Source organism: Balaenoptera acutorostrata, chromosome 1 (assembly GCF_949987535.1).
Source record: "Balaenoptera acutorostrata chromosome 1, mBalAcu1.1, whole genome shotgun sequence".
NCBI classification, from domain to species: Eukaryota; Metazoa; Chordata; class Mammalia; order Artiodactyla; family Balaenopteridae; genus Balaenoptera; species Balaenoptera acutorostrata.
The window spans coordinates 176,209,734-176,221,906 of record NC_080064.1 but is presented as its reverse complement, the minus strand read 5'-3'; the positions used below and the strand labels follow the sequence as shown (position 1 = coordinate 176,221,906).

At 45.4% G+C, this 12,173-nt stretch overlaps 1 protein-coding gene and 1 long non-coding RNA gene across 4 annotated transcripts in view; both read right to left on the bottom strand.

The window, feature by feature from the left end:
• Positions 1-12,173, bottom strand: part of LOC102999060 (cyclin-Y-like protein 1) — a 785,789-nt gene that overhangs the window by 370,198 nt on the left and 403,418 nt on the right. The window lies entirely within an intron of this gene.
• Positions 1,613-12,173, bottom strand: part of LOC130707310 (uncharacterized) — a 42,535-nt gene continuing 31,974 nt past the window's right edge. The window contains exon 3 of the long non-coding RNA XR_009007215.1: positions 1,613-1,887. This is a non-coding gene — a long non-coding RNA (uncharacterized LOC130707310). The remainder of the gene's footprint in view (positions 1,888-12,173) is intronic.

Below are 12,173 nucleotides of genomic sequence, written 5' to 3'. Positions count from 1 at the left end.
GACCTGGTGGGAGGGGTAGAGTTTCAACTATAGAGACTCTGATTTTGCCTTGCAGGCAACAGGAAGGATTTTAGTGTTTGTGATGAAATGAACGTTCCAGAAAGGCAAATCTGGCAGTAATATTTAAGAGGGGCTAGAGCAGAGAAAGACCTAAGATTAGGGACTCTGCTTTAATCTAGACATGAAGTGATATTTATGGGAATGAAAGTAGAAAATCTATGTAGAATGCAAATGTGCAATGGAGTCTTTTTTCGAGACCCACTAAAAACAGGCTGAACCTTCCCATGTCCCACAGTAGGTCCTATGCCCTCCCCGACGTTTCTGTGATTTCAAAACCTTACGTTTGTACAGCCATTTCTCACATTGTCCTTTGAGCACCGATCTCGCTCTGTCTCACTTCTTGGAGCTGGTACCTTCTCTCTGACTTGGGAGGGGGGACATCCCCTTTTCTTGATTTTTCTCCCAAACTACTCACACAGGAAAGCAGGGGGTAGTCAGCTTTACTGAAGATTTGTAGGGTCATGATGGTGGCATGGGGTGTTGGGAGGTGACCTTGCGCTCCTGCCCCCAGGAAGCTTAAGGACACCTTGTTCTTAAAAAGCTGCTCCACTGCGTCTGTCTTAACAAGTGTTCTCACTGGTGTGAATGACAGACCCCAAATGACAGCAGCTTGGACTCAAGATAGAGGCTCATTTCTCTCTCACGTGACAATGCCGAGGTCAGGAATCTGCTGTGCCCCCGGGGCTGGTGTGGCCTCCCGTGGTGCCAGGGCCCAGGATCCTGCTGTCTTCTCGCTCTGCCGTGTGTGGCCTCCATTCCCAAAGCCTTCTGACGGGGACAGCTGGCCTCTGGAAAGAGGAAGGTAAGAGCCCCCTCCTCCCTGGGAGGGAAGTTCCCCCAGGCTGCCCGGACCTCTTCCTCTTACAAACCACTGGGCAGAAGGAGGGCGACAGGTCGTATCTGGTTGCAAAGGGGGTGGGATTTACAGGTGGGATTTATTCTGGGAAGTCATGTACCCACTGAACATTTGGGATTTTTTTTTTTTTTTTTTTTTTTTAACTAGAAGAATAGAGGAAACTGGAGGCTGTTGATAAGCCTCCTTCCTTGGAGCCAGTCTCACTTCCCGGGACTCCCTTCCCCAGCCCAACCACTCCACACTGACAGCCTTGCTTTCCAGCCAGACACACCCTTTCACTTGAATTCCTAAAACAACACTGTTTTCTCCTGAGAAGGACTTTGTGCCAGCCTCTTCAATTAATGCTTTTTCTCCCAACCCACAAAAGAACAGGCATTTGAAGAAAACAGCGACAGAACTTGGGATGAAGAAGAGAGAAAATTTAGGTCCCTGCCTTTGGAAACAGGAAAAATAGGAGTCACCCTATTGGAAATAAGGTCATGGGGAAGGAAGAGTGTAAATAAAAATAAAAAAACAAACTTACGGTTACCAAAGGGGAAGGGGGAGGGGGATAAATTAGGAGTATGGGGTTAACAGATACACACTACTGTATATAAAATAGATAAACAACAAGGACCTACTGTAGAGTACAGGGAACTATATTCAATATCTTTTTTTTTTTTAATTAATTAATTTATTTATTTATTTTGGCTGTGTTGGGTCTTCGTTTCTGTGTGAGGGCTTTCTCTAGTTGCGGCAAGTGGGGGCCACTCTTCATCGCGGTGCGCGGGCCTCTCACTATCGCGGCCTCTCTTGTTGCGGAGCACAGGCTCCAGACGCACAGGCTCAGTAGTTGTGGCTCACGGGCCCAGTTGCTCCGCGGCATGTGGGATCTTCCCAGACCAGGGCTCGAACCCGTGTCCCCTGCATTGGCAGGCAGACTCTCAACCACTGCGCCACCAGGAAAGCCCTATTCAATATCTTATAATAACCTATAATGAGAAAGAATATGAAAAAGGGTATATATATATATATATATATATATATATATATATATATATATATAAAACTGAATCACTTTGCTGTACACCAGAAACTAGCACAACATTATAAATCAACTGTACTTCAAAAATATATTTATATATATAGGTGGGGAAGTGGAATGGGGATGGGAAGAGAGTGCATTTCTAGAGGAACTGGTTATACAAGGTTTGGACATGATAAATTAGAGGTAAGGGTGGCATCAAGGTAAAAATGTATTCCACATTCTTGAAAATATAGAAGAAAATATCAGGTAAAAAGTCAAGCTGAAGGATGGATGTAATTTCTATATGCCTCAGTTTTCTCATCTGTAGAGTGGTGGTAGTAATAGGACCTCTTAAATGATGTAGAGCGTGTAGCACAGGGCCTGCACACAGCGAGTGTGGGGTACGTATTAGCTGTTACTGCTTTCACTAGATGCAAGTCATCAGCTAGCAGGAGGCAGAATGTGCTCACCTAGAGGGATGTTTGAGAAAGAAAAGAGATGAAAATCTCTCCTTGGGGGTTAACCAAGGGGGAGGGAGGAAGAAAGGACAGGAGAAGGAGGAGAAGAGGCTGGGAAAGTGTGGGGCTGCTGAGGCTTTGAGAGGAGGGAGGGTCAGGAGTGGGTGATCTTTAGGTCAAACGCTGCAGTCAGACCTGGACGAGGGGGACTGAGGCAGAGACCCCGGGTTCAACAGGCAAGGCATCAGTACACTTTGCAAGGGAATTTCCTTGAGATATTAGACACAGCAGCCAAGACCACAGAGGATAAATGAAGAAGTGCTGGTATAAATGAAGGGCAAGGGCAGTGTAGATCTTACATGGCCACCGAGACACAGGAGCCAGGTTGCTGGGAGTCATAGAGAAACAAGGCTGGAAATCTGCCAGGTTGATGGGGGAGATCACTCAACCTGGGTGACACTGCGGGTTCCAGCGTGTCCACCAATGTCTCAGGGCAGCAGGACCCGAGGGATGCGTGGCCAAGGACTCCACAGGGAAGGGTAGAAGCCAAGCCGAGCAGCCGGCTCCAGCTCACATTCCAGCCCCCCTGCATCTCTTACCTTCTCGATTCTACACACAGGCAATTCTGAGGGCTGGCCAGCTGGTCTCAGAGAAGCAGGTGCTCCTTTGTGGCAGCTCCTAGGTCCTCTGCATAGCGATGCCACAGGGAAGTGAGTTTGAAATTGACGGGGGTTTTCTGCCAAAACTGGTACCCAACTTGTTCCAGTCACAATCTACTCATCACGTAGTGATTCAGAAATATGGCAAAGCAACCCAACAGAGACCCATATTCTTTCTTTCCCTCTCTTTGGTATCTTAGAGGTGATGAATAAGAATCTGTCATATTATTTATGATAAAGTGCCACACATATACTCCCTTTGACATTCAAATCTCGACTTAAATAGCAAGAAACATGCCTGCCCTCTTTAAAGGATGGCTTCCCTGAAAGCGGATAATTCACCATTATCTCTACATGACCAGGTGTAATTTGCGAGACCAGAAGATTCATTTTCCTGTTTAAAACAATGAATGGGACTGAGATGCTGATTTGTTTGGTAGCTGCTTTAGGCTGCCAACTCTAGATGTTTTCATCTTTTATCTAGGTTGGTGTCTGTTTCAGAGCCTAAACAGCCAGGAGCAGTCAGTAAGATAAACACATGCCAAGTGAGAACTTTTGCCAAGAGGGAAAATCTTATCTAATCCATGTGGGACAAAGATGTGCTGGTGGACGAGCCCATGTCCAAGAGTAGGCTTGAGGTCCAAGGGGAAGGCTGAAATGGCCTGGAGGTCCATAACCTTGCCTCTGCCCTCACAGCCAACTACACCAGTCAAATTGTTGTACAAAGCCATGTTAGTTCAGGCCTTCTGGGAAACCGATACCAAGATGGCAAGAGATTTTTACTTGGAAAAATGTCAGAAGGACAAAGAAGAGGGAGCAGGAGAAGGAAAGAGAGCCCACAGATGGTGGTACAGGTCTGGCCCCTGTGGAGGGGCCAGAGAGGAGGAAGGATGAGGTGGGAAAGTCTCAGACTTCAGCTCTATTCTAAGAAAGCTTCTGCCAAGCTGATGGGAAGTCTCCGAAGCAAAGTGGCTCATCTAGGGAGTCCCCATCCTGCAGGAATGGGCCTGCCACAGACCTCTGCCTTGCATAGTCATTGACTGGGACCAGCCCTGGGGAAGCCTGGCCTCCATGCCAGGGCCACGTTGGATCCCGCTGGAGCCATCAGTCAACCTTTCTCCCTCCAGTGGAAGATCTGAGCGACACATTTTTATGGCTGCCAGGCAGACAATTCGCGAAAAGCCATGTCTAAAAAGCCTGGTAGAGACTTCCCTGGTGGCGCAGTGGTTAAGAATCCGCCTGCCAATGCAGGGGACACGGGTTGGAGCCCTGGTCCAGGAAGATCCCACATGCTGCGGAGCAACAAAGCCCGTGCGCCACAACTACTGAGCCTGTGCTCTAGAGCCCACGAGTCACAACTACTGAAGCCCACGCGCCTAGAGCCTGTGCTCCGCAACAAGAGAAGCCACTGCAAGAAGAGAAGCCCCTGCAAGAAGAGAAGCCACTGCAATGAGAAGCACGCGCACTGCCACGAAGAGTAGCCCCTGCTCTCCGCAACTAGAGAAAGCCCGCGTGCAGCAGTGAAGACCCAACGCAGCCAAAAATACATAAATACAATAAATAAATTTATTTTAAACATTAAAAAAAAATTAAAAGCCTGGTAATGATCCTTGTGAAAATGTTTGTGACTCAGGTACCAATAGGAATGAATCTTACTCCAAGAGACCACTGCTTATTTGGATGATTTTGAAAGTCAAGGGACAATAGTGGATTCTCCTTACAGGGGTTGGGCAGGGAGTGGCTCTGGTTCTAGGTCTCGAGCTCTGTCCCACACACTGTCAGTGCTCCATAGAGTTTATTACGGTAATAATAGCAATAATGACCACCACAACAATAACAATAGAACAGAACAGAATAGAAAAGAACAGAACTAGGTTCTTATGTTTGCTAAGTGTGATGCTTTCCATAAAAATCCAGGGCTGAGATCACGGCAGAAGTGGGTTTTTTTCCTCTCATATATAACTTCCAAATTATGGTAACTGCTATACTCAAGACACTCTTCAGTTAGAGAAGGACGGGGAAGCTCATGGAAGGAAAGGGAGGCTGGCAGGATATTCCCATATCCCATTTCCCAACCGCTGACACACTGTGCAGAACAGCATGTAATAATCACGAGCACCACTGAATTAGCATCTCCTACCTGGCAGCCTGGGAACTGGATGTTTTTACATATATTTATTATCTGGATTCCTCAACACAGGCTCACAAGATAATTTTTAATTGAGAAAACGAACTCGTCCACGGTCATGCTACAAGTGGCAGAGCCAAAATCTGGTTCTGGGTCTGCCTAACTCCAAACTCCATCTTTTTTCCACATCTTCTGAAAAGATTGGAAGCAGCTTTTGAGTGACACCACACTGCTTTTCCCGTGGCATTAGGACCAAATTCTCTAGCCTGGCATTTGAGAGTCTCCATGACCCGCCCCCATCCTCCTGTCCCCCACGCTCTGGGGGTTCCTTTCTCCAGGACTCCAGCCAGGTCCCCCCTCCCTTCATTCTCTCCCCACCCCTCCCCCACTGTCCGAACCCACCCTCGCTTTTTTTTTGAAGGAGCCACTAGTAGGGAGAGGAAAATTTAGAGATTATAGGTTCACGGTGTATTCACAATAGCCTTTTGTGTCTGCCAGGATCTTTTTTTTATTTTTTATTTTTTAATTAATTAATTTATTTATTTTTGGCTGTGTTGGGTCTTCGTTTCTGTGCGAGGGCTTTCTCTAGTTGCGGTGAGCGGGGGCCACTCTTCATGGCGGTGCACGGGCCTCTCACTATCACGGCCTCTCTTGTTGCGGAGCACAGGCTCCAGACGCGCAGGCTCAGTAGTTGTGGCTCACAGGCCTAGTTGCTCCGCGGCATGTGGGATCTTCCCAGACCAGGGCTTGAACCCGTGTCCCCTGCATTGGCAGGCAGACTCTCAACCACTGCGCCACCAGGGAAGCCCTGCCAGGATCTTTTTAAACACTAACTAGTTAATCCTTACCTTCCCTTTGTTCTTTCTCTGTGCTCTGTGCTCTCAACACAGTAGATTCTCAATACACATTTATTGGCCAGTTCGTTAATTCTGTTAATAAATACTTGTCACAAGGGCATTAAGTGCATTTGCAACACACTGACTGCACCACAATATGTAACACTGGTTTCAGATGACCTTGATGTAGAATGTTTTGATTATTAAAATATTGTCTTCCAACTGGACGAAAGGAACTTAAGGGAAGGAAGAAATGTAGAATGAGCCACAATTCTCTTTTTCTTTTTTTTATTGAGGCATAGTTGATTTACAATGTTGTGTTAGTTTCTGGTGTAACAAAGTGATTCAGATATATAGATAGATAGATAGATAGATATAGATACATACATATATATATATATATATATATATATATATATATATATATATATACACACACACTTTTTTTTCATTTTCAGATTCTTTTCCATTATGGTTTATCACAGGATATTGAATATAGTTCCCTGTGCTATACAGTAGGACCTTGTTGTTTATTTATCCTATATATACTAATTTGCATCTGCTAATCCCAAACTCCCAAGCCTTCCCTCCCTCACCCCTCTCCCCTTTGGCAACATTTGTCTTCTATGTCTGTGAGTCTGTTTTGCAAATAATTTCATTTGTATCATTTTTCTATTCCATATATAAGTGATATCATATGATATTTGTCTTTCTCTGTCTGACTTCTTTCACTTAGTATAATCATCTCTAGGTCCATCCATGTTCCTGCAAATATGAGCCACAATTCTTTATCTGCAACTCTGGAATCCAAAAAGCTCTGACAGCCATAGTGTTTTTTTCCCAAGGTTTGAGGCAAACTCCCAAGGTGGTACAACTTGACCTGAACCAATGTAAGACTATTGGTTTATCCGCCTACTATGAATATTCATATGTTTCACTGCAGAAATACTAATGTGTTGCTTGCAGAGCGCTGCTCCAGACCCCCTTGTGGTGTTATGTAATGTACAGTTTAGGAACTGGATTACTTATCTAAATCTGAAAAATTCTGAATTAGAAACATGCCTGGGGCTTCCCTGGTGGTGCAGTGGTTGAGAATCTGCCTGCCAATGCAGGGGACACGGTTTCGAGCCCTGGTCTGGGAAGATCCCACATGCCACGGAGCAACTGGGCCCGTGAGCCACAACTACTGAGCCTGCGCGTCTGGAGCCTGTGCTCCGCAACAAGAGAGGCCGCGATAGTGAGAGGCCCACGCACCGCGATGAAGAGTGGCCCCCGCTTGCCCCAACTAGAGAAAGCCCTCGCACAGAAACGAAGACCCAACACAGCCAAAAATTAATTAATTAATTAATTATTTTAAAAAAGACATAACAAGGAAGAAAATTATTAAAAAAAAAAAAAGAAAGAAAGAAACATGCTTGGCTCCAGGGATATGGGATAAGGGATTATCCTCTTGAATTCTGCATCCATCAGCACATTTTCAGTTGCAAGTAACAGACAACCTAATTCAAATTGGCTTAAATAATAAAAAGAATGTATTAACTCATAACTAAAAAGTCTAGAAATTTTGTGGCTTTCAGACCTGGGTTAATCCAGAGGGCCACAGAGTGTTAAGCCCTACATTCTCTCTCTCCATCTTTCTTGCCTCTGCCCTCCTCAGTCTGTCGGCTTTATCCTCAGTTATATTTATTCACTGAAGCAAAAATAGTTGCCATCGTTCCAGGCCTCACAGGGACAGAGAAAGAGAGCTCGGAGGAAGAGAGACAACTTCGCCATGGATTCCAAGAGAAAGGTCCCACGGCTGCACTTGACAGCTACCATGTATGGTGACTGGGGGTCAGTTGTGCTGATGAGCTTTGCCTGGGGCAAGTGTACTGCCTCCAGGGCTAGGATCAAGTTGGTTGACCTGGACCCCCAAACAAAAACCAAGAGCTACTGGGAAGGGGAAAGGGGAAATGGATGTCGTGGAGGTAATGACCACCTCATCGCCTCTTATCGAATATCTGACACACAGGCAAGCACATTAAAGACACACAACACATACTGGTTGCGATGGTTACGTTTATGGGTCATCTTGGCTGGGCTAACGGATGCCCAGAGAACTGCTAAACTTTATTTCTGTGTGTGTCTGGGAGGGTGTCTCCAGAAGAGAGTAGCATTTGAACCAGCAGACTAAGTCAAGATCACTTTCCCCAGTGCGGGGCGGGGGTGGTAAGGGGAGGCCTCATCCAATCGTTGAGAGCCTGAATGGAACAGAAAGGCAGAGGAAGGGCGAATTTGCTCTCTCTGCCTGAACTGAGACATCCACCTTCTCCATCCCTCGAATACTGCGAGTTTCTCAGGCTTTCAGATTCAGACCAGGACTTAAAGCCATCAGTCCGTTGATTCTCAGGACTTTGAACTCAGTTTGAGTTACACCACTGCTCTCCTGGTTCATCAGCTTGCAGACGGCAGATTGTGGGACTTCTCAGCCTCATGCGGGCCAATTCCTATAATAACAATTTTTATATCTGTCTATCATCTATCTATCTATCAATCATCCATCTATCTACCTATCATCTACCTATCTTTCTATCTATCCTATTGGTTCTGTTTCTCTGGAGAGCCCTAACTAACACACCAGTCTTTACTCAATTGAAACCTTATCCCCAGTGGTAAACAAGGATTCTGCTTTCTTTATACCATTAGTTGTCAACCCTGCTTCATGAACCCATGCAGTTTTCCATGTAGTTATCTTACAGTATTTATTTACTTTATTATACGTCATATTAGTCATCTGTGGAAATCTCATCCACCTCACTAAACTCTAAGCTCCTTTAGGTGGGGTCTTGTTTGGCTCTGCTTCCCCCTTAATGCTTAGTATGTGTCTTGCAATAGCAAACAATCTGTGTTGGTTGAACTAAGTCACCTCTCCCCATCTCGGGCCAAAGCGGTGGCGGCAGAGAGAACTGGGCAAGGCAGGGAGGGTGGGGTAAAGATGGATGGAGAGAGAATGATGTTCTCTTCCCATGTTTTTCATTAGAAAACTAACCCTAATAGCACCACACTTACCACACTGTAGTAAGTTGGTTCAGGGAGCAGGAAGCAGAAAACGTCCTTGGAACTGCCTTGAACAGTAAAGCTGATTTATTTGTTCATAAATAAAATCCTCGAGCCAGGGCAGGTTTTAGAATTGACCGAAGGACGGAGAAGCTCTAGAGTGTCGACATGGACCCAGTTTCTTTCATCGCTCCACTTTGTCTTCCCAAAATTGTCTTCCTCATGGAGGCGAAAGGCCCGCCGCAGTCCCAAGCGTCTTGCCCTCACACCACGCCGTCCAGAAGGCTTGCACTGCTTGAACTGAAAGGTGGCCGGGGAGATGGAGGGTGATACTGGATGGAAGCCAGGGGAACAAGGGAGCATCAGCTTTTCCCTGAGTATTTCATGGTATACTAGTTTCCTAGGGTTATTGTAACAAATTATCCAAACTAGGTGGCTTACACAACAGAAATTTATCATTGCATGATTTTGGAGGCTGGAAGTTCCAAATCAAGATGTTGGCAGGATTGGTTCCTTCTGAGGACTCTGAGGGAAGGATCTATTCCAGACCTCTGTCCTTGGCTTGTAGATGACCATCTCCTCCCTGTCTGTCTTCACATTGCCTTTCCTGTATGCTTATCTGTCTCAGTGTCCACATTTCCCCTTTTTATATAAGGACACCAGTCATGTTGGGTTAGGGGCCCACCCTACTGTAGTGTGACCTTATCTTAGGTCATTGTATCTGCAATGACACTCTTTCCAAACTAGGGCAAATTCTGAGATACTGCGGGTTAAGACTTTGACATGAATTTTAGAGGGACACTTTCAACCCATAACACATGGGACAGGGGAGAAGATAGCTAAATGAAAATCAGGATTCTATTAGGGGAAAAGCAAGAAAATGGATGCTGGGTCAGTGACCCTAGAAGCCTCTACAATATTTTTTTTTTATAAAGAGAGAGTGTATTTTCTCTTTTAAGTGCAGCTATTGTGGAAAATCACTTCCCCTTCCTCTAGCCTATGGTAGATGACAGACAGCACGAGAATAAACCCTAAGAGACAGATCTCTCCATCACACCGCTTTCTGTCTCTGTGGTTTCACTGTATAGTCTCTCTCTGGCAGCTGTGCTATGTAGCCCTTTAGATCCTCTGAGATACCTTTGAATATTATCTAGCTAGTCTTCACAGTGCCTGCTGGGAGACAGGACTTCACTTAGAGAAGAAAGTCTCCAGAAGATTTATGGTAGAAATGCCCAGAAATGAAAATCCTAAGGTTTCCCTGCTGTCCCAGGCATTTTTCTTGCCCCAGAACACTCAGCATTTGGGATTAAAATCTATATTTTCAACCTTGGTGGTATCCTGACACCCTAGTGGGGAAAGATGATCTCACTGGGCAGTGTCCACAGAATGTGGAAGTGAAAAAGGCAGAGACTTTATCTCAGATAAGGGCTCTGATGAACGAATGAGTTGGGAGAGAATGAAGGTCACAGGATGACCTGGGCTATTTAGAGGTCCCCCAACCCCAAACAGTGGCTCCTTCAACCCAGGGAAAAGAAAATGCTACCATTAGGGGTCCAAGCTATCTAGAATATCTTATTCAGAAGAACCCAATTGAGACCAGGTGTGATAATGTCTTACTTCTCCCTAGTAAAGAGGTCACAAACAACTCTAAGGAAAAACTGTGTGGGGTCCAAGATTTGTTTTATTTCATTTTGTTTTTTAACAACTTTACTGAGGTATGATTGACATACAATAAATTGAACTTACTTGAAGTGTACAATCTGATAATTTTTGACATATGTATACAACTGTGAAACCATCACTATAATCGAGATAATGAACATATCCATCACCCCGGAAAATTTCCTCCTCTTCCTGCTCTCTCACCAGTCCCACACCCATCCTCAGGCAAACACTAATCTGCTTTCTGTCCCTATAGATGAGTTTGCTTTTGCTAGACTTTTATAGAAATGGAACTGTACAGTATGCACTCTTTTTTTGTCTGGATTTTTTTCACTCAGCATAACTGAGATTTATCCCTGATGCTGTGTGCATTGATAGTTCCTTCATTTTTATTGTTGAGTACTAGTCCATTGTCTAAACATCCATTGACCACGATCTCTTTATTCATTCACCTGTTGAAGGGCATCTGGATTGCTTTCAGTTTCTGGCTGTTATAAATAAAGCTGCTTATAAATTCACCCTTGTTTGCACAGGAGGTCCATGGTTTGACTGTGGCATATTGGTTTGGTGGGGATGGCTTCATTCTCTGTGCGTGGGTATGTGGGCCACACAAGGTTGTTTTAGGGGATGAGTGGTTCTCCTGAGATCCCAGAGCTCTACTTGGCAGAGGCTGGCTTGCTGCTGCTGCTGCCATCTTGGGCCATCTCTGGGGTCCTCTGACTCCAGAGACCCTTTCTGGCTTCTGCTTTGCTCTCCTTCCTTCCCCAACCCATAGTGCTGCCATAATTAGTGACTAGATTGAAAACTAGGGAAAATAGTCATCAGGGGAAGAAGAATTGACTTTAAAAGGACCTGAGTTTTATTTTTTTTCAAATCAACTCTAAATCCTCCATTATTATCAAGCAAACTAGCTGGCCCACATAGAACCACCCTAAGATCCAGGAAAGACAGGCCCCTGCCCTGCACCCTGGGATTAGAGGTTCCCACTCTGGCTCTTCTCCAGCCACACCTGACTCCATCGGATAGGAAGTCCACCCAAAGCCTGAGTTACCATCACCCCCTTCACCACGTGCTCAGTGCCCGGGTCCCTAGAATCGCTTGTCCAGATGACCTCAGTCAACTTATAGGACATCTATGTGCTGTTCCCCAGATCTGAACTGCCAAAAGGTAGACAGCTGTGTGCAGAGTGTGGACAGAACTTGCATGTGTTCGTAAGTGTACCCTCATGTGTATGTACACCTGCGTGAATACACTAGTTCACAAGGCCCCTTGTAGTATGGGTTGCAGTCAGAAGTGAAAAGAGAAGGGGGCAGACAATGGGCCAGGGTCTGGGGACCAGGGGTCAGCTCTTCCCATGCTCCCAGCACAGACCTCCAAGGAGTTCAAAAATTTTAAAACCAAATCTGGCCTACAGGCTATCATAAAGGTATATTTGTCAACATAGGAATCTAGAACAGATTTCACTTAATGTT